This window comes from Physeter macrocephalus, chromosome 9 (genome assembly GCF_002837175.3).
Source record: "Physeter macrocephalus isolate SW-GA chromosome 9, ASM283717v5, whole genome shotgun sequence".
Lineage (NCBI taxonomy): Eukaryota > Metazoa > Chordata > Mammalia > Artiodactyla > Physeteridae > Physeter > Physeter macrocephalus.
In genome coordinates this window covers 95,337,979-95,360,102 of record NC_041222.1, presented here as the reverse complement: position 1 = coordinate 95,360,102, position 22,124 = coordinate 95,337,979, and the positions used below count along the sequence as shown (strand labels likewise).

The 22,124-nt window shown below is 43.3% G+C and overlaps 1 pseudogene; it reads right to left on the bottom strand.

The window, feature by feature from the left end:
* The window catches only part of LOC102978967 (mediator of RNA polymerase II transcription subunit 25-like), a 118,287-nt pseudogene extending 97,282 nt beyond the window's left edge, over positions 1 to 21,005 (bottom strand).
* Between the last annotated feature and the right edge of the window lie 1,119 nt (positions 21,006 to 22,124).

Genomic DNA, 22,124 nt, shown 5'->3' with positions numbered 1-22,124 from the left:
CTGCGACAGGACGTGCATCTCTCTCCCTGTCTCATTCTTAACCTTTAATTCTCAGCCCCTGGGTTTCATTTCTGTTACTCAGTTAAAGCAACTCTTTTGGATGCTCAGTGGTGCTTTATAAATCAAATGGTCTGTTCTTAGCTCTTCATTATCTTGGAGTCTCTGCTGAAGTTGACAGTATTGATGGTCCTCCTTCCCACATACCCTCCCCCATCTCTGGCCACTCCCTGTCTCTGTGAATCTCCATCTTCCTTTGGCTCTCACTACATTTCACTCTTCTGGCTCTCCCACTACTCTTCTGAGTGTCCCTCAGTCTCCCGAAGCGATTCTTTGCTCACCTCATTCCATTCTCCTCACGTTAGTTGACATTGCTACTGCATTGATCCTAAACCCATAAATTGTGTTTCACATGTGTATCTATATTCTATTGCATCCAGAGGTAACGTACAGAACACCTAGCTGCAGAAAGTTCTATGTGAAATGCTTGTACCTCCAAGTCAGTTTTCTTACCCAAACTCCAGTTCTTTATCTCCAAGAGCCTATGGGTCATTCCGCTTGGATTGTTCACTGGCACCCCAATCTCATCAGACTATAATCATTGCCCTCTTCTGCCAAACAGATCCAATCTCTTTGTCTTCACTCTGTCAGTTGTATCACCATGTTGCCAGTTACTCACATTGAGTGATCTAAAACTTCCTGTGACATCATTCTATTTTTTCTTCACCACATCTCATGTCCTTCCACTTGCCCAGATGGCTGTAACTTCCTCGTGCTGCCCTGTCACAGTCTTACCTCTTTTTCTCTTATCTTACCTGGACACGTTTCATCATGTCACTTCACTGGAAAGGCACAGTCAAGAGATCTGTGTATATCATTGCTTCATCACTTCATGTCGAAGCTTATCTGATGTTTAAGGCCATCTGCCAACGTTTCCAATGTTATCTCCCACTCTTCCTCAACTCACATCACCTGATTTTTCTGGTGGTCTGGCGGTCTGGCAGCCCCACCAACTTTCCATGCTTGGTGTTATTTGCATGTTGTGTAATATCATTGTCCTCACCCAGAATGTCCTTCCCACTATTGACCCTCGAGTCAATTTTTTTTTTTTTTTTTTGGCTGCGTTGGGTCCTCGTTGCGTGCGGGCTTTCTCTAGTTATGGCTAGTAGTACTCTTCGTTGCGGCGTGCGGGCTTCTTATTGTGGTGGCTTTTCTTGTTGCGGAACACGGGCTCTAGGCACGTGGGCTTCAGGAGTTGCAGCTCTCAGGCTCAGTAGTTGTGGCACGCGGGCCCTAGAGCATGCAGGCTTGAGTAGTTGCGGCTCGAGGGCTCTAGAGCACAGGCTCAGTAGTTGTGGTGCACTGGCTTAGTTGTTCCATGGCATGTGGGATCTTCCCGGACCAGGGATTGAGCCCGTGTCCCCTACATTGGCAGGCGGATTCGTAACCACTGCGCCACCAGGGAAGTCCCAGATTATCTTAATAAAACACTCTTGTCCACTTTCACATAGCAAGGACCTGAACTTCAATTAATACTGAGCATCCTTCTTTTTGGCTAATGAACCATTTTATTCTATGAAAAATAAATGTAGGTGTGTTACTATATCATAGGTGTCATTACAGATCCAGTCAATGAAATACCAGTAACGGGAAGGACATTCATATTCATACAGTGCACTTTAAAATGCCTGATCTCTGCACTATGTAAATGCCCTGAAAGGGTTCCTAAGCCCTATGCTGTGATTTCTCAGTAACAGAGGCCAGGGCCCATAACTGTTTGGGATATTTGGGCAGAAGTTTCTAATCTTTATCTGTGTGGTTTTCTGTTTATATCCTCCTCCAATAACTACACTGATAATGTTGATGGTAATTCCACATAACAGACATCACACAGTACTTTACATGATGTCTCAATAAGTACTTCACATGATGTCTCAATAAGTACTTCATGATAATGGCAAACAATAATTTTCATACAAGCATCCTATTAATTTAATAGAGAGCAGTGCTGTATTTTCACATAGAACGTCTATCCTAAATGTTAGGACTGGTTTGGGGGAAACCGAAATCAGATATAGCACACAGTTTTGCTACTTCTCCGTGCAATTTTTGCTACTTTTCCACAATAGAGAAAACATATAACTAGCATGATATCACCCTTTCCTTTCAAAATAGAAAACAAAAATAGAGAAAAGGAAGTCACAAAGAAAGGAGGAAGAGAGCCAATTATCGATCATCCATGTGTCAGATATTATTTATACAAATTATTTTATTTAATCGTTTCACTAATCCTGTGCTGTGAGGAGATTCTAGAAGTGTGGAAATGGAGACTCACAAAGGAAATTGGCCAAAGTGACAAAGCAGGTAAAAGGACAGAGCTTAGCTTGGCTGTGACGCCAGGTCACCTTCCACAGCACTGGTATCTACTGCATTCTGACAGCAATGCACTGAAAAGGTACGCTGCTGTGCAGACTGTCGCCCTGTCACAGTTTCTGCAATTTCCTTCCCTTGCACCCTTCTGTCCTTCTATACTCTGGCTGTGCTCCCGAGGGGAGGGTGCTTTCATTGTGCAGGCATCACAGTATAAAGGAAGAAGCAATTAGGAAGTTCAAAGTCAGGCACCTCGACTCCTGCCCAGGCTCTGCTACCAGCTAGGAGTAGGATGGGGGACAAGTAAGTCACACCCTGTCTCTGAGTCTCTGTTTTCTCAACAACAAAATGAGTAAATCGGTTTGTTTTCCAAGATTTTCAACCAGCTCTAACACTCAGCGATTAGGAAATGACAGGTTTATTTTGGTCCCTAGGAGAGTAAATATCCTAACAGTGAGTCCATTGGGATTATGAAGGAGGTGGTCCGTTCCTGCGGAGCTGATGTTTGCTTGATGGCCCATATGCACCCTGCAACCGGGTACGAACCAGGACTTGATTGCTTCCAGGACTGCGGCAGAGATGCTGCAACGAGAACGGCGGACGCAGAAACGCCTGAGTCTCACTTGTCAGGGGTCAAGCATCAGAGAGGCCCAGAAGAGACAAAGCAGCCTCCAGACACTGGTAGCACAGAGACGCCAACTCCTCCTGTGCTTTTAATCCCCAAATCAACCACACCCTGTTTCTCCTATTCATGGAAAGTCAGGGAACAGTGTGTGTGCTGGAGCAGGGGACCCTACTAGCAGCTTCCGTGGGAGAGAAAGTTCAACGCTTATGGAATCACAGACTTCTGGATTGAAAGCCATTTTCTACTAACTCCCTCATGTAAAGATGGGAAGGTTGAGGGCAAGAGTGCAGAGTCCTATAGCCGAGACTAGAAGCCAGCCTGATGCGTTCTTTGCAAAACACCAGTGGACAGCGTTTACTCACTGGCTACTCTTTACCCAGTCCCCAATGTAACCCACCATTGCCACCCACCCCCCAACCACTAAAAACAAGTAACTTGTAGTGAGGGGGTGGGAGTAGGAAGAGAAAAATCAGAGATAATAACCAAGACTTCGGGAAATTTTTTTTTTTTTTTGCTTAGAAACTAAAGTTTTAAGAGTTCTCTATGAAGCAATAGTGAATCTTTATGATCAATGAAAAGAAAAATAGGACATGAACAGCCACGCTGTACTGCCTGTATAGTCCAAGAAAAAAAAGATATTTGGACTCTTCTCTAAATTCTCTTTTAATCAATTTGCAAACCAAAATGGATGATGGAGCTCTGAGGCGTTTTTTCAGCCCTAAGCACTATTACAGTCCTCCCTCGTTTAGAAACGAGACTGTTAGTTATATCAAGAAAGCCTGCCTTTAATGTAATTGCTGTCTCAGAATATGGGCTGATTATTATTAGGGATCTTCCCGGACCGGGGCACGAACCCGTGTCCCCTGCCTCGGCAGGCAGACTTTCAACCACTGCGCCACCAGGGAAGCCCTGGGCTGATTATTAATGCATAATTCTGCTTTCCTCAGAAACATGATTAGGCTTTTCATCTGGAATTTTCACCCAAATTCTGGTAAATACATATTTGTTTTTAAGATTCTTTCAACGAGAGATCAGGAATAATTAAAGGACCCTTGTCTCCATCATAAAGCACTGATTTAAATGCACAGTCATTGCCCAAAGGAGCAATGGAAGAATTTTACGTTCTGTTTTTCTCCCTCTCTAGATGGTTCTGAATAAAAAGACAAGGGATGTGGAATAACCCATTGGAGTCTGTTACACAATAGCTGAGTGCTTATGAGGAATATTAAATGGAAATCAGATGCAAGAAACAGTCACGGGTCATCAGGTAAGTGGGTCCCCTGCATTTACAGCATGAAGTGCCTTTTCATTTTCGAGTTGCCCGTGAAGAGCCTTTTAATTAGAAAAGATCTTCTATAACAGCTTAAAAAAAAAAGAACCAAGATGTTGACCTTTGCCTGTTCCGTGTTTCTCTTTTCCTTACCGAAGAAGTATTTATCCACTTTTCCCCCTCAAGTCTCCAGTTCATGGTTCTGGGTGTGAGAACAGCAAAGTGGGCCTCTGAGCTAGTGACCTTGGTTTCCATCTGGGGTCCAGCATTGCCTTGTGGTCACGTTCTTGGTGGTGCCATCCCAGTACTTCTTCCCGGGGTTTAACACGCTGGGGCGTTGCTTTAGGGTCCGTATTTTGGTTAGTCTTCCAGTAGCTGGGTAATGACTCTGATAGATCATGGATAAGACAACCTAGGATCTGCCTGCTGCAGCTGAAGCACAGCAAACACACACACATACAGGCGCCATCTGTCAGGGAACCTCCTTCATCTCAGGTAAAGGAGGTGGGCATAGCCATCCATCCTCCAGTACTCACTGTTTTGTGACTTGCTTCTCCCTGTTCATAATGACTTGGTCTCTTCTGGACAAGTATGAGAATGGGGTGTGGGTAGAGAGGGTAGGAAGGAGGGGAGTAGTTGGCTCGGTGGGGTGGAGGAAGAAGACAGTCTCCTCTTTGTTCTTGGCCACAACCAAGTGAAATGCAAAGGGGGATTTGACCTCCTAAATTCTCTATCTGCCTGCTGCAGGGGCTTCGCACCCCTTCTCTCTCCCTACTTGCTCATCACGTATGATTTTTCTCCCACCCTGAGCTTCTGGAACAAATCTGGACCTAACCTAAAGCACAGGGTATTTATCCCTACTTGCTCATCACGTATGATTTTTCTCCCACCCTGAGCTTCTGGAACAAATCTGGACCTAACCTAAAGCACAGGGTATTTAAGCAGCGCCCATTTTTGAGACTCAGCATCTGGTGAGTCCTAACCTTGGACCCCACCCGAGGGAAGTGACTTCTACCGTCAATTCTGCCCCTCTGTTCCCATCTGGGCAGCCTGTTGAGCTCCGCACGCCTCTCCTTGGATGGGTCCTGCCTTACTCTGGCCGTTCCCCTTTCCTAATCCAATAGTGAGTGTCTGGGACACTGAACACTTTCCCCTTAATTTAATATGACTGGTGTCCTTATAAAAAGGGGAAATTTGGACAAATTTGTACACAGACACACGTACAGGGAGAATGCCATGTGAAGATGAAGGTAGAGATCAGGTGACACTTTTTCTACAGGTCAAAGAATACCAAAGATCATCAGCAAAGCACCAGAACGAGGGGAGAGGCAGGGGACAGATTCTCCCTCACGCTCCTCGGAACGAACCAGCCCTCCTGACACCTCCATTTCAGACTTTTAGCCTCCAGACCTGTCAGAAAAAAAGTTTCTGTTGGGAGAGTGGGATTGACATATACACACTACTCTATAAAAAATAGATAATAAGGACCTACTGTATAGCACAGAGAACTCTACTTTTGTACACAGACACACGTACAGGGAGAATGCCATGTGAAGATGAAGGTAGAGATCAGGTGACACTTTTTCTACAGGTCAAAGAATACCAAAGATCATCAGCAAAGCACCAGAACGAGGGGAGAGGCAGGGGACAGATTCTCCCTCACGCTCCTCGGAACGAACCAGCCCTCCTGACACCTCCATTTCAGACTTTTAGCCTCCAGACCTGTCAGAAAAAAAGTTTCTGTTGGGAGAGTGGGATTGACATATACACACTACTCTATAAAAAATAGATAATAAGGACCTACTGTGTAGCACAGAGAACTCTACTCAATACTCTGTAATGGCCTATATGGGAAAAGAATCTAAAAAAGAGTGGATACATATATATATATATGTATAACTGATTCACTTTGCTGTACACCTGAAACTAACACAACATTTCAAATCAACTAGACTCCAATAAAAATTTTAAAAAAAGAAAAAAGTTTTAGTTGTTTAAGCCACTTAGTTCGTGGTCCTTTGTCATGACAGCCCTAATGGACCAATACAACGGCTGACTATGGTTATTCATACTAATTCATTTTCATGATTCATAGCTTCAGGGCTTTCCCATCCTCTATAGGACATATGCTTCTAGACTATTTCATTATAGTTTTATGAATCAAAATTCCACGAATGGGGATTTATAAGATTATAGGTGTGGAATGGCTCTTAGAGACCATCTTCTGGCAGATACAGAAACTGAGGCCCTGGGAGATGAGGTGACTGACTTCAGGTCACATAGGAAGTTTCATTTGTTTGTTTTTTCATGCTGCTTGCCCTTGGACTCTACCGGGCCACACTGATGTTCTCTTTTTTGGCCTATTTAGAGAAGAGTCTATCAATGGTACAGCTCTCTCTCCAGGAAGAAGCACATACTGGCCTTTGTGTTAGGACCAATCCCTGTTCCGTTCTTTACCCGTGTTTGCTAGAGCTCCCTGAGATGGACAGAAAATGCAGATCTCATTACTCTAGCGCAACTACTGAAGCCCGCGCACCTAGAGCCCATGCTCCGCAACAAGAGAAGCCACCACAATGAGAAGCCCGCGCACCGCAACGAAGAGTAGCCCCCGCTCGCCGCAACTAGAGAAAGCCCGTGTGTGGCAACGAAGATCCAACGCAGCCAAAAATAAATAAAATAAATTAATTAATTAATAAAAGCGTTCAAAAAAAAAAAAAGAAGGGGAGGCTGGAGGGTTACAGTTACATATTCCTGAAGCCACAACTTTACTATGGCCTGCTGCAAAATGAGAGGGACGTGGGAAGCCTGGACCATCTTCCATCTCCCGATTGCCTTGCAAGCTTGTGGGTGAAGGGACGATGGGTAGCAGAAGGAAAGTCAAAAGAATATGTTCAATTAGTCATTAAGTGTGCGTTAAACATTTCCTCTGGGGACTTCCCTGGTGGCCCAGTGGTTAGGACTCCATGCTTCCACTGCAGGGAGGTGCAGGTTCCATCCCTGGTCGAAAAACTAAGATCCCGCATGCCTCGCAGTGTGGCACACACACACACACACAACATTTAAAAAAACAACAACAAAAATCTCTGTGCACAGAACTTTACTACACACTGTTGGTATTTAAAAAATATCCAATATGTGGTTTCCTCCCTGGAGGCACCTACACTTTAGTTGGGGAGATAAGATTTCCGCAGAACCTCTCTTTCTGGAAGCCTTCATAAAGGTGGAGTGGTTCTTAGCTGCCTGAGAATACATAAATGCCTGGAAAGCACAGGAATGGTCTCCGTGGAGTCACAAGGTCCTTTCCAAACACAGGAGCCCTGAGACCTGCTGGATGTGAACATCGGTACCTGGAGGGTTGCCTTTCTCCTGAGACTTGGTCAACCAGTTGGGTCAGCTGACTCCAGGGTCTCTAAACGTTTTTTCCAGCTACCCAAACAAACTCCTCCATTGGTCCAGCCACAAACCTAAGAGGGCCACGTAACTCCTCCACCATTTTTTCTTTCTTTTGAGAGTTTAATGGCTTGAAAATGAAGCCAGTCTGCTCTTGGTATATTTTGGGAATTTTCTACCCTTCTCAGAGTTAAGATTCCATCCAAAAGGGAAGAGACTTAATCTCTCTCCCCACGGATAGAAAGTGACCCAGACACAGGTAGCAAAGTTTAGAGATAGGAGCAAGCTTTTGGCAAGAGTGGAGCCAATGAGATTTCACTAGGCCGAGGAGAAAGTCGGATGAAGAAAGCAAAAGTTGTGTTACTTCACAACCTGGCTCGAGTTAGACCAAGACATATTCCCTTTTAGGCAGGTTGGCCATTCCTTATTCCCTTGGTGTCATTGATTCCCTAGTAACAAACTAATTATAACAGACCCATAACTCAGCAATTAAGTATGTTCCTTTCCCAAGGGAGAAGGAATCAAGTATCCCAGGCAGGATCCTTTTATCATTTTATTAACTACATAAGAAGCAGGGAGCTCCTTTCATCCAAGCCGCCTTAAATATCCCAGGGTCTGCTGTATAGCCCGAGGCAGTAAATAGCTTCCATTTTGCACCAGATACATTTTGAGTTCTCTCTCTTTTTTTTCATTTAAAAACAAAAGAAAAACAGAAAGAAACTTAAAAGCAGCAGGAACAGCAGACTGTGCTGCCCTTTGCTCATCACCAAATTATTCCTTTTGTCCTGGCATTAAACAGTAGGTGGCAATAAAGAAAGCCCCAGGAGCACAATATTCTTGGGATTGTATCAGGGTGGAAGATTAAACTCCTAAACCATTCAAGATGTCTCTGCTCTGCCCCTCAACCAAGAGGCTCTTATTGTTCTCCACACTGTTTTAGAATGAAATATATTTTTGCAGTGGTAGACAGAATTTATGAGTAGCTCAAGGCTTCGTCTGAAGATTCTTTCTCTCAAAAAGAGGTGAAGGAGAGGGGAAAAAAACCCTACACTGAAAATCAAAATAGACTTGCTTGCTATGATTTTACTTAAGAAAACTTGATACCTGTGCAAAGCCCAGGTCGCCTGTTGTTGGCATCTAAACTAGAACAGAAAAGAACTTTCCTATAAAATTCCTAGTGAAGCAAAACTCTCATAGAATCGAAATTACTCTTTTTCTCTGAAGTGATGAGTCATTGTAATTGGGCGTCCCGACTCATGCCTAAGTGTAACCAGAAAATCCTCCAGCCTCATTTTGACTACAAAAGTCAATTCTAATCAATCAGTTCCCAGCTTAAAATAACATGTCAAGTTTGGTAAAGATATTTGCAAATCAGTTTCTCTCTGCTTTGATCTAAATGTAAAGAAGAAAAGCTTTCAGGTTTTAGATGATAAATAATATTCTTGAAAGCTGAAAGGGAGATGCAATATCCCATAATACTCCTCAAAACAGGAGAAATTTGGAATTGGAATAGAAAATGGGTTTGCTATGGGCAGGTGGAGGAAGGGCAAGAATATTAAATAAGCTTCTTGGAAGGTCCAGGAGCTACGGACCACTGCAGTCCTCCAGGGGGCGCCCCCAGCGGAAGGAGGAAGCAAGATGAAAACCTTTACATTTCCACTCGTAGGTCAAGTATTATTCATGTAAACACACCAGGAAACTACCATAGCTGACAGTTCCCAAATCAAGAGACGTGGTTCCCTGTTGGAGACCCCAGATGTCCTGATTCCAGAATGAATGAGCACAGCTGGTTCACAAAGAGGCAGCCACCACCCCATGTGCTAGAAGTGCCAAAAGAGCTTTCTGTCCTCAGTGTCTCCTCCACTGCTTGCCTTGGCACCCTCCCTATAGTGTTGAAATTATCTGCATCTGAATTACTTATAGGTAATTAAAAAAAAAAAAAGAACTCAAGGCAGCTGGTGCCTCACTGTGAGACCACTGATATAGCTGTTGATAATTCTCTAGCCCCTACAGTACTGGTTCTGAGTGTTGAGGTTGCTAAAGACTCTGTTGAAAATCATATGCAACATATGGTTCCTCTTTCTAGAAAAATGCACAGATGCAGGGAAGTTTGTATGTAAGTTCAGATGGTTCACAAATCTCTCGAAGTCCACCTATGAAGCCAACCCATCTCTCTGTTTCTCAGATTTGACCGCCCTCCCCTGTACTCATTCTCCACTTACGCTCAATCTCACCTCCTCCATGAAGTCTTCCACGGTTTCCCCCATCTAAACACCTCTAGCTCTCACCACCTGCACAGCTTGTTTGTGCTCTCTTAGAAGGTGTGTTTTCTTTTCATTCACAAGGGTCTTGTCTTCCTGAAGGATCATATGCTCCTTGAAAGCAGGTAGGTTGTGTTTTTCAATTTTGTATCTCCAGAGCATTGGGTAGGAAAGAAGGACTCTGTTATGCCTCTTACCCAATACACAATTTTTTCCTGCTATGATCAATTTCTGATAGATGCAACATTTTCCCTTAACATTAGAAAGCAGCAAATGACACGTTTTCCCCTCCTCTGGACAGAGACTGCCAAACCCAGGGGAGCATGAAGTGTGCTGGGGGACATTCAGCAGATGGAAGCTGACTCTTTCCAAATAATCAGTAAGTGATGTGTCCATGGAAAGTTCGCATTGCTAACTTCACTACCATCCTGAAGGCTCATCTCATGATTCAAACAGCTGGTGTTAAAAATGACCAGAAGTTCTGGAAACTCTTGCAGGTTAAGCCCCTGTTGACTCTTCTAATTGGGGCAATTTCAGTGTGATCTGTCTTCTCCCCTCTTCACACAGGCCCGTGTGGATTTCATTTAAATTTCTTGCCAAGTTAGAGCTGCTACCAAATATTTACAGGGTCATCTCCTCAAGCCTTCCAAAGCATGGATCTACAGTGAGGTGATATCCTCTGTGACTTGCCTCCTCTTCCACCAATAGCAGTATACTTTTATTGCTAATATTAAAAGACAATGTATGTTGGGATAAATAGCAAAAATAATATAAATGACTTTCAGAAATATGAAAACTTTTCATTTATTTTTTCCTAGGATGATTTTGTAATTTAGTGGTTATGCACTTTGGTATCAGACCGACATGGATTTTAATACCACCAGCAGTATGAGGAAGTTACTTGACTTCTCAAAACCTCAGTCTCCTCATCTGTAAAATGGGAATAATTATGCTAACTTCATAGCTTTGTAGTAGGGATTGAGACGAAATCATGTATGCCACAGTGTCTACCACATAGTAAGTACTCAGTGAATAAGTAATCCTAAATTCTTTGCTAGATGATAGCTAGATGATTTCAGAAGCTATGGGGTCATGCTGAAGTTGCTTAGTCTTATGTAGATCTGAAGCAGACTTGGATTGGAACCAGAGGACTCACGCAATAACCTGCTAGGACCTGTTTCTGAATCTCAACTGTGGACCACATCTGTTAAGAATAGTAATTTCTACCAGAGTGTTGATGTGTAAATTAAATCGGATTTTAGATAGAAAGCATCTAGCCTGCTGCGTAGTACATAGGAGGCACTCTATAAAAGCTAGTGCCCCCCGCCCCGCCCCCGCGCAGTACTGTGACCAGCCAGGCACTAAGGATAGCAACTACATCTTAGGAGGCTTCTGTGAGAATTCAAGGAAACTTAGCTCTGTTTTTATTATTATTATTTTTTTCACAGTCCAAGAAATACTTTAATTTTTGTTCATTCTTTTCCAAATTACATTAAAATGGTCCCTTTTGCACTTAAGTGATTTGTAAGAGTTTTATACTCATTTTAAAATGCTAGATTATATTCCTAGCTTTTATGTTTATTTTTAATTAATATTCTTAATTGAAGAATAGTTGATTTACATTTCAGGTGTACAGCAAAGTGATTCAGTTATACATATGCATATATAAATTCTTTTCAGATTCTTTTCCATTATAGCTTATTACAAGATATTTAATATGGTTCTCTGTGCTATACAGGACCTTGTTGTTTATCTATTTTATATGTAGTACTGTGTATCTGCTAATCCCAAATCCCTAATTTATCCCTCCCCCTCCCTTTCCCTTTTGGTAACCATAAGTTTGTTTTCTGTGTCTGTGATTCTATTTCTGTTTTGTAAGTAAATTCATTTGTATAATTTTTTTAGATTCCACATATAAGTGATATCATATGATATCTGTCTTTCTTTGTCTGACTTACTTCACTTAGTATGATAATCTCTATGTCCATGCATGTTGCTTCAATTGGTATTATTTCATTTTTTTTTATGGCTGAGTAATGGTCCATTGTGTGTGTGTGTGTGGTCCATTGTGTGTGTATATATATTTGGCCGCGTTGGGTCTTTGTTGCCGTGCGCGGGCTTTCTCTAGTTTTGGCGAGTGGGGGGCTACTCTTTGTTGTGGCTGTGCGGGCTTCTCATTGCAGTGGCTTCTCTTGTTGCGGAGCATGGGCTCTAGGCACGTGGGCTTCAGTAGTTGTTGCATGTGGGCTCAGTAGTTCTGGCTCACGGGCTCTAGAGCGCAGGCTCAGTAGTTGTGGCGGATGGGCTTAGTTGCTCCGCAGCATGTGGGATCTTCCCGGACCAGGGCTCGAACCCATGTCCCCTGCATTGGCAGGCGGATTCTTAACCACTGCACCACCAGGGATGTCCCCCGTTGGTTCTTTATAATTCTTATAATGCAGGTCTGCTGGCAACAAATTCTCTTAACTTTCATTTGTCAGACATGTCTTTATTTTACCCCCCCTTAAAGGAACTTTTTATTGGATATAGAATTATAAATCACTTGACTTTTTTTTTCAACATTGAAAAGATGTCTTTTCATTGTCTTCTGGCCTCTGTTTCTGACAAGAAATCAGTGGCCATCCTTATCTTTGTGTGTAAGTAATGTGTCTTTTTCTCTGCCTGCTTCAAGACCTTCTCTTCATCTTTGATTTTCAGCAATTTTACTTGATATGCTTGTGTGTGGTTTTTAAAAATATTTATTCCTTTTGGAATTTGCCAAGCCTCTTGGATTTACCCCCCTCTTAAAGGAACTTTTTATTGGATATAGAATTATAAATCACTTGACTTTTTTTTTCAACATTGAAAAGATGTCTTTTCATTGTCTTCTGGCCTCTGTTTCTGACAAGAAATCAGTGGCCATCCTTATCTTTGTGTGTAAGTAATGTGTCTTTTTCTCTGCCTGCTTCAAGACCTTCTCTTCATATTTGATTTTCAGCAATTTTACTTGATATGCTTGTGTGTGGTTTTTAAAATTATTTATTCCTTTTGGAATTTGCCAAGCCTCTTGGATCTGTAATATTTTTCATCAGTTTTGAGAAGTTTTGCCATTATTTCCTCAAAATATCTTTTTCTGCTCAACATTAATCTCTTCTCTTTCTGAAGTTCCAATTATATGCATGTTAGACTGTTTGATATTGTCCCACAGGTCCTTTGAGTTTCTGTTCAGTTTTCTTCAATCTTTTTTCTGTTATTTCTTCATATTGAATACTTTCAGTTAATCTATTTTCAAGTTTACTGATTCTCTTTTCTTGCCATCTCCAATAAGCGATTAAACCCATCAGTGAATTTTTCATTTCAGCTGTATTTTTTAGTTCTAAAATTTTCATTTCCTTCTTTTTTTAAAGTTTTTATTTCTCTGCTGGGATTTCCTATCTCTTCATTTGTTAGACCATGTTTTTTCTTTCCTTCTTTGCACGTATTTTCATTCAGTTCTTTAAACCTATTTATCATAGCTGGTTGAAAACCTTTGTCTACTCAATCCAACATCTAAGCCACTTCAGACTGGTTGGTACTGACTGCTATTTTTTTTGGTTCTGGATCACATTTTCCCACTTTTTAGTTTGTCTAGTAATTTTTGATTGAATACTGGATATTTTGAATATGTATGTTGTAAAGATTCTGAGTTCTGTTATCTTCCTCTGAAGAGTGTTAATTCTTGTTTTAGAAGGCAGCTCAGTTACTGGCTGATCACCTTTAACTTGAATAAGCTTAGTCTGGTACTTTGTTATAGAATCTGTGGAAAGCACAAGGTATTTCCCAAGCTCCTCTATCCTGATAGGCTGCAATCTTCAAATTCTGTCTCCCCTGAGATTTTGTCAGGGTTTAGTTTTAGGCTTTGTTAATGCAGATCTGGAATAGGTCTTACTATATAGTGCATGTGTGGATCCTCGGGCCAATCCTACCTACCTGTTTTTAAAAATAAAGTTTTATTGGAACACAGTCATGCTATTCATTTACATATTGTCTAGGACTGATTTTGTGCTACCATGGCAGAATTGAGTAGCTGCAATAGAAACTGTATGGCCTGCACAGGCAAAAATATTTACCATACAGTAAGTCCCCTACATACGAACCTTCAAGTTGCGAACTTTCAAAGATGCGAATGTACGTTCACATGTCCAGTCATGTAATTTAGTTCACGTGTCTGGCATACATGTCACACATATATGGGACAACCACCTCTACAAGTGGTTGTGGTTTTGTATACTTTACTGCACAGTACTGTATAGAGTACAGTAATACAGTATCTTTAATTCCTGCCCGTTCACTCGGTGCCAGACCCTGTATGCCAGCTGTTGTACTGTACTACTGTACTTTCCAAGGTACTCTACTGTAAGATTAAAAGTGTTTTCTTTATTTTTTGTGTTTGTTTTTCATGTATTATTTGTGTGAAAAGTATTATAAACCTATTACAGTACAATACTATATAGCTGATTGTGTTTGTTGGGTACCTAGGTTAATTTTGTTAGACTTAACGAACAAATTGGACTTATGAAGTGCTTGCTTGGAATGGAACTCGTTTGTATGTAGGGGACTTACTCTATTGCCTTTTACAGAAAAAGTTTACTGAATCCTGCTTTAGAGTATAGTCTTTACTCCTATGCAAAGGTCTTTCTGCTGTCTTAGCTGGATTCCAGGGGTGTTAACAAAGTGTTACTGAGACTTTGGGTTCAAAAGTCCAAAGTCTTTGGGAACTGCTTTTCCACCAGCATTACTAGTAACTGTTCATTTTCAACCCCATAGTAGCTGCTATCTGATGAGCCCTTGATGGTCTCTTCCTGTTCATTTACAGCCCAGTTCTCAGTCGTGGTCTCATGAGGGACCCCCTCCCCCCCATCCCTACCCCATACAGACTGTTGGGAAGCCCTCTCTGCAGAGCTCTCTCTTTGCTGATGCCCTATCATGCAGATTCCAGTTGTTTCAGCTCTGCTACACTGTTCTCTGTCTCTTCATCTGTACATCCAAGAACTTCTTGGACTTCAGTGCTGTAGTTAGACACTTGTCCCTCAGTAGAGAGCTGGATGATTTGGGGATTTACCTTTAAGTTTTTGTCTGTCAGGGATAAACAGTCTTGGGCTGCCTGTGGTCCATTGCCTATAAACGGCTGCCTCAAATATTTTCACCCAGTTTCATAGTTGTTTACGGCTGGAGGACTAGCCTGGTACCAATCACTCCATCATGGCCAGAAGTATAAATCCCTCTAGTTCTTTTGAAAATCTTATCACCCTCTTGGCAGATGATAACTTTCAGAGTCTGTGGCTCCATTTCTCATTGCTCTTCCAACTCTCAGCTTAATGCATTTCTCTTCTTCAAAAAGAAGCCAGGTTCTCTTAGGGATCTGCTAGTAATTTTCTATTTTCTCTCTCAGGGACATCTGCAGTTCACAGCCCGTTTGCAAAATAAACCAACCAACACCCCCTGAATGCAGTGAGGGATAGAGCCCTTTTAAACTCTGGTAACTAGCTCCACCCACTACCTTTTGTTCCCTAGGATGATTCAGGACAATGCCCACTCACCCTTCATGGTTATGGGGTTTTAGAATGATCCTTTACAACAGAAAATTATATTAACATTAATCTGAATGCACATTTCCATGTACGGAAGAAGAGGAATTGGCCACAGTCTCACATACCAAATAATCAATAGATAACCCAGTCAATTCTCATCATGACAAAGGAAGGAGGGAAAGTAAACCTTCATTTATGGAGAAACAGTGATGGGTCAGGCACTCTGCTAAGCACTTTCACATATATCATGTCATTGAATTCTTACTGCAACCTTGAAGAGATGGTATTATTATCCCCATGTTGAAGAAACAAAAAACGGTAGGCTTTGAGAGATTAAATAGTTTGAGCCAGTTCACATCAGTCCCTAGTGAAGCCCCGAAGCCAGGGATGTCTGCATGACTTTGGAATTCTTTTCCAGAGAACAGAGAACCACACCAAAGAGGAGGCCTGGCCTCTGCCTTCTTATAGGTGCACAGTTTACAGGGCTAACCCTTTGTGACTTACTCTTTTAAATCTGTCCTTGGTTTAAACTGATTTTACTTGCATACAAAGGTTGAGGGAAGGGGAAACAGTACACAGTATGATTTTCCTTAGACTGAAATTAGCCTATCTGCATCGAAGAGGAGAAGCTAAGAATGGAAAGAGTAGAAGTGTTAGTTTAGGAAGCCAAATTTTCACTCACCCCTCTTTGTATTTATTTTTAAAAATTTATTGTTGTGAAGTGTTGTTGATTTACAATGTTGCGTTAGTTTCTGGTTCACTCACCCTTGTTTGATCTTAATATTTCTAAGCACTAACATCAATTAAGCACCTTCTGTTTGCCCCTGTCCTAAGTATTGGAAACACATCTAATTAAATTCCCTCAGCGAAACTGTGAGGTGTGTATTACTGTTTTGCCTCATCTTCACATTACAATAATAAAGTCTAAGGAGATAAGCAGTTTCTAGCAGACGGTAATTAGCAGACTCAGAGTCTAACCCAGACTATAAAACTTCAGTCTGTACTTCCAACTCCTATGCTGTACTCATTTCCAACTGCCTCTGTCCTAAACAATTTGATTCCATAATCCCAGAATTCCTGGAGTTCCTAATAGTCTTGACCTCTTAGCCTCCATGCCCCAAACTCTCTTCCTAGACAATGGCAAAGGCTTTGAAATAGGTTTGGGTTCAAATCCAGACCTTGGTACCCTCTATAAAATTGAGGAAAATGGGGAATTCACTGGGGGTCCAGTGGTTAGGACTCTGCGGTTCCACAGCAGGGGTCCCGGGTCCGGGAACTATCCGTCAAGCTGAGGTGCAGCAAACAAACAAACAAAGACCCTGAAGAAAATCATTCCTCTTTTGCCAGGGCTGTGAGGGTTAAAAACTTGTGAGCACAGAGACGGTGGTCAAATGTTCGTTACTTGTATGATTACAGTAATAAGCAAGCGTCCTGAAGATACAGCTATGAACCTCTATTTTATTTTATCTACCCCCGGCTGATATGCGCGAGTGACTCTGCTCTCAGATAAAAGACCTTCATGTTTTATGAAATAAGGCCGCCTAATCGCTCAAGAACAAAGATAAGGCAACCAACCACACACAGCTAAAGAGTAGCCCTGCCCTCCACAATGCCAAAGTAAATAATACAAAGTAAATAATACAGCCTGCCTTGGGGGCTGTGCAAAAAAGCCCATGGGGAAAATGTAAAGTCAATTGTGTAAGTCTGATAAGAGAAGCAGAAAAACTGACTCCTGGAACAGAGAGAAGAGCTTTAAACCGCGAGAGTATGGATCTTATTCCAAAGAGCTTCGAGGATGAGCGATTAATATCGAGCCCTGTTCAATCGACTAGCAAAAAGTGAAGCAAAGGCTCCAGAGCCTGGAAGACCAGACCAACCGGATAGAAGTGGAATAGTGGAGAAATGGGATCGCCAGCCTGGAAATGCTGGGGCTGCATGCCCCACCCCCTTGCCCCCTAGCGCCTGCCACCACTCCAGCAGCTCGCGCCCTCTGCTGTGGGCACTGCCCCTTGGTTTAAAAGGATCCGGCTAATCTGGAAGGGCTGGGCAGTTTAGGATACAGTGAGGACAGTACGCGTCGCCCGTGGATACCCAAGAAGAGAGTCTACCCACACCCTGCTCAAAAAGTGTAGGGTCACCCTGGTCCTCAGGCCTGGCGCTTGGGCTGCAGCGTCCATATTAACGAGGGACTGTAATATATGCACTACAAGTTCTTTTAGGATCGGCTTTTTCGTTCTACCCACAGTCCACATCTCGCTGTTCCGCCTCGGGAAGCTGCCATCAGGAAGAGTAGAAACTCCACAAAGTTCCTTAAAAGCCAAACCACTAAGAGGTTCCAGAAGAAGGATGTGTGTGTGTGTCTGTGTGTGTGTGTCTGTGTGCGCGTGTGTGTGTGTGTGTGTGTCCGGGCTCGTTACTGCAGCATTTTGCACAAAACAGCACACGTTTTCCAGGTTGTTTCCGGCGCCTGCGGCAGTAACCCGTGTGGCGAAAGGGTGGGGCACTCTGAAGGGAAAACAGAGGCTCTGGGAACGGCGGAGGAATTCTCTATAGGGAAATCGCAGAAATAACTTTTAAAATGGTCAGGGAAGATGATTCTGGCAAACCATGGAGGGAAGTAATTAGATGGGGAGAGGGACAGAGTCCAGGGAGTTTCTCGATGTCAAAATGCAAAAGCTAGAGTATTAGTGTAAAAGCGCACGGGAGACCCGGGGCTTGGGGAAGCCCTTTTCCCCTTCTGCGCACCGTTTGCCAAACTGTGAAACAAATGGATTGCTCCGAGCAGCCAAATCTGAGGCCCCTTTGGAGTCAAGAACGCCTTTAGAAGGCAATGAAAGTGCGGTATTTTCTCCCGAGAAACGCGCCAGTGCACGAACACACATCAGGAGGGGCGCATTCTCAGGGGGTTCCTGCACAGCCCCCCAGCTGGCCTACGATGCAGAGGCGGGGCCCTGGACGATAGCTGGGACGCCTTTCCCTCTCCTAACGGGAAGAAGAGGGGGCGCGCTCGCGCTGCGGAGTAGGAGGAATGACTCAGCGTCCTCCCGTAGCCGGGAACGCGGGAGGGGGGCAGGCACCGCCCTGAAGACGAGCTCCCCTGCGCTTGGCGTTTTGGGGTGCCACCCCTAACTTCCGATGTCTCTTTTGACCAAGGAACGTCTCTTCTCCCTCTGGCCCTGCACGCCGCGGGCTCCGGATGCAGCCTCCCGGCTCATCCACGCTGCGCCCCTGGGTCCGATGCAAACTGGCTGGCCCCGCCCTGCTGCAGTCGGCACCCCGGGTCACTAAAGGGGAGTTAAAATACAGTACGAATGCCCCTCTTGTTCGAGGGATTGCCCTTCACCCCTCTGCGGCTCCCTGTGGCTCGTTCTCCCTCCCACCCGCCTCCTCTCAGCTCTTTTTTTCCAGAAAAGTTGCAACAGTATTGAACTTGCGCCCGAAACGACCCTGCAACGGCAGCTTGCCGGGGGCCCGCGCAGGGGAGAAGGCTTGGGTACCCACGCAGGCCTCCCACCCGGCTGGAAGGGGGAGGGAGTGTGAAACAAAGATTTCTCGCACATATTTTGCACGGAACAGCGCAATGATGGGGACCCCAACTCACTGCACAAACGGAAGGCGACGCCCTAGGAGGCCGGTCCTCGCCTTGGGCATCTGCTGTCCCCGCTTCGGCGCGCTGCTCCGTCTCACCAGCAGAGGCGCTGTCGCAGCGGGCAAAGCGCTGCCCCAGGAGTGGGCCGCCGACTTTGCTGCAGCCACGAGTTCTTCTAAAGAAGGGCGGCGGCCAGCGTGGCTCAGAGCGTTCTTTGCACAACTGCACGGCTTCAGGGAAGAGGGAAACTGAAAAGCTTTTCCAAAAGAAAGGCCCTGGAGACAAGTAGTTAAGTCTCTCTTTTTGATTTTCATTTGTTGTCAGGCTGAAAGTTTGATTAGCCCAGTTAATAGAAAATACCATATGTAAGTAAGGGCCATGTCTTTCCTTCTAAATTATGACACTTTGCATCCCAACCTATTTAAATATTTATCCCATATTCTTGGTGCAGCCAATAATCTATAGAAAAAGTCTGTTAACTCCTTTCCTATCCAGATCCATGTGTGTCCCCCTCCCCCATTCCTGTGACTTGTTCTCCCTTTCTTTTAGGGTGCGCTCTCAGGCCTCATGACACCCCTCTACCACTCCACCGAGTTGCCTTCTAATGCTTTGTATTGTTTCCTTCGCCCTATGCCTAGCAGGGAAAGGGTGATTTATTTACTCATTTTTACATGCATTGGGCATTCCCTTTGCAATCCATACCCTCAAGTCCTTTTTAAATATAGAAATGTGGGTTGTTGTTTTTTTTTTTCTGTCACTACCTTGGGTATTCTGTGGTGATATGATTGTTTTCATTCCTTTCTGCCTTGAATTGGTTAATCGAAGACTCTTCTTTCCTGTGTCTCTATGGAAAGTTTGCCTAAGGACATAGCAGAACTATAAACTAAATGGGTGTCAGTGACAAAGCAGATTCTCAGTGCTTGGGAGAATCTTAATGAGACAGAACTTGGGCCTCTGGCGAGACCTGCCAATGAGATAATGTCTCTGGCGGAAAAGATGAACTTGGGCTATAACCTGTTAATGGCCAGACCAACCTCAGATCTCTTTGTGGACTCTCGCTGGCACAACTCTGAGACACATTGGTGTCTGCTTTCTCCTGATGCGGGTCTGATCAAAAGATGTGCCATTTGAGTACAGTCAAGTTGCAAATTTGACCCATCAGAACGATACAGTTCAAGAGAGACCAAGCACCTGGGTCACAGGCAGACATGTAAGTCCTTTGTCAATGCTACACAGTAAAGACAAAGTACTACAGAAAGGACTCCGGGCTTCTAATATGCCTCCCTTTAGCCTGAAATATGCCCGAAGACTTTGGAGAGCTGGTCCAATTATCTCCTTTTCTGAATAGGAAACAAGAGCCAGGAAAGTTAAGGGGCTTGCTAAATTTATTTAGTTCTAGCTTTAGAACCTAAGATTCTCCGTTCTCTGTGCTGTGTCTTTTCTACTACTCAGTTTTTTCTTTCCCAATTATGGCCCAGGATGCTCTTTTATCTCTCTCTCTCTCTCTCTCACACACACGCACACATATCTTTGGGAAGATTGAGGCACTAATATTTTTTAACCCTATCTTTTAATACTTTTAATAGTTAAGGAATGTGAATTCTTTTACTATATTACAAGTAAGTTAATCATCAGGAAATGTCTTGAAGGAAGGAAAGAGTTGCATGGGGGTGGGAGTGGGAGGGGTCGTGAAAAAATTGCAGCAGTGGAGCCTCTTGGGTATCCAGTTGACATCTCAGGGCAACTGGGGGCAGCTGGTAGGTCAAGAGTCAGGAAGACCGTCCTGTCTAATGTTCAGTCTGGCTGGAAAGCAGACACATAGCAGTCCCCGTTCCAGTCTGTGTACTGCTCAGACAATTGCTTTAGACACGCTGAGATGAACTGTTTATGATCCTTCACCCACTTTGTCTCTCTTCTGGCCGCTGGGGAGTGGAGTGGTGGAGTGGGCCGTCATTATGCGGCAGGGAGCTACACACTTAGGTAAACAGCCCTAGCTCTCAATTTAAACTGTCTGAGTGTCTGGCATTTTAATCCATCTAAAAGCTTTCTTCAGAAATGAGCCGGCTGCTGGCGGTCACTTGTCAGCTTTAAGGGGGTGAGCTGAGCTAAGAGGCGCTGCCGGAATAAAGGCAGTTGTGTCTAGATTTGCAAAGTGGGAGCTACGCAGAGCAGCTGCGGTGGGCCAACGAGGAAAATGGCAGTTGGGCTTCAAGCTCTAAATCTCCATGCTGACTTTTTCCCAGTCCTTTGTGTACTTTTACATTGTTTTGACGACTTAGAGTTTTATGGGCAATAATGCGCTGTCAGCCACGCGACTTTATGGAATCAAAGAGAGACTAGGAGAGTCTCTCATAATTTAAGAAATAGTGGCACCCTGACCACTTACTTTTTCTTTCTTTTTAAATAATAAGCATAAAGACAGTACACCAATAAATCAAAGATGTTTATCCCATAGTCACGGCTCCTGCAGCCCCCTTGGGTCTTGTAATGTCACCCCTCTGGCTAAAAGAACACATTTGCCCCTGAATGATGTCTTAAATTTTACCATAATTCCGTGCTTTGTAATGCATAGGTTGTATTATGGGAGGAGAAGGGAAGCAAATAAACCAAGTTGAATGTATAATATGGCCATTAAGTTTGTTCAGATTTGGTTTGGGCTAGAAATGTTAAACATAAAAACCCTTCGATGAGTTTGTGTTTTCAAACATAGAACCAGAGACTCAATATACTTAATTAGGACTGTCTCCAGAAAGAACATTAAGAAATGAAGATTATGTGCATCAGGACCACAAAGAAGAGGGAATATTCAAATCAAATCGTTTTTCTATATATTTTTATTTTAGTAAAAATGCCACTTTTAAGAAGTGAAAGTTTTTAATTAATTCAAGAGTTTGGGAGTATAATCCATAAAAATACTGACTCACTATGCTGTACACCTGAAACTAACATTGTAATTTAACTATAATAAAAAATTTTTTAAATTAAAAAAATTTTAAAGTGTTCGGATGTCCTATTAAATTAAGAGGAAAAATAAAAGCCAAATAAGGTAGAAATAGATTTTCTCTTCCCTGTT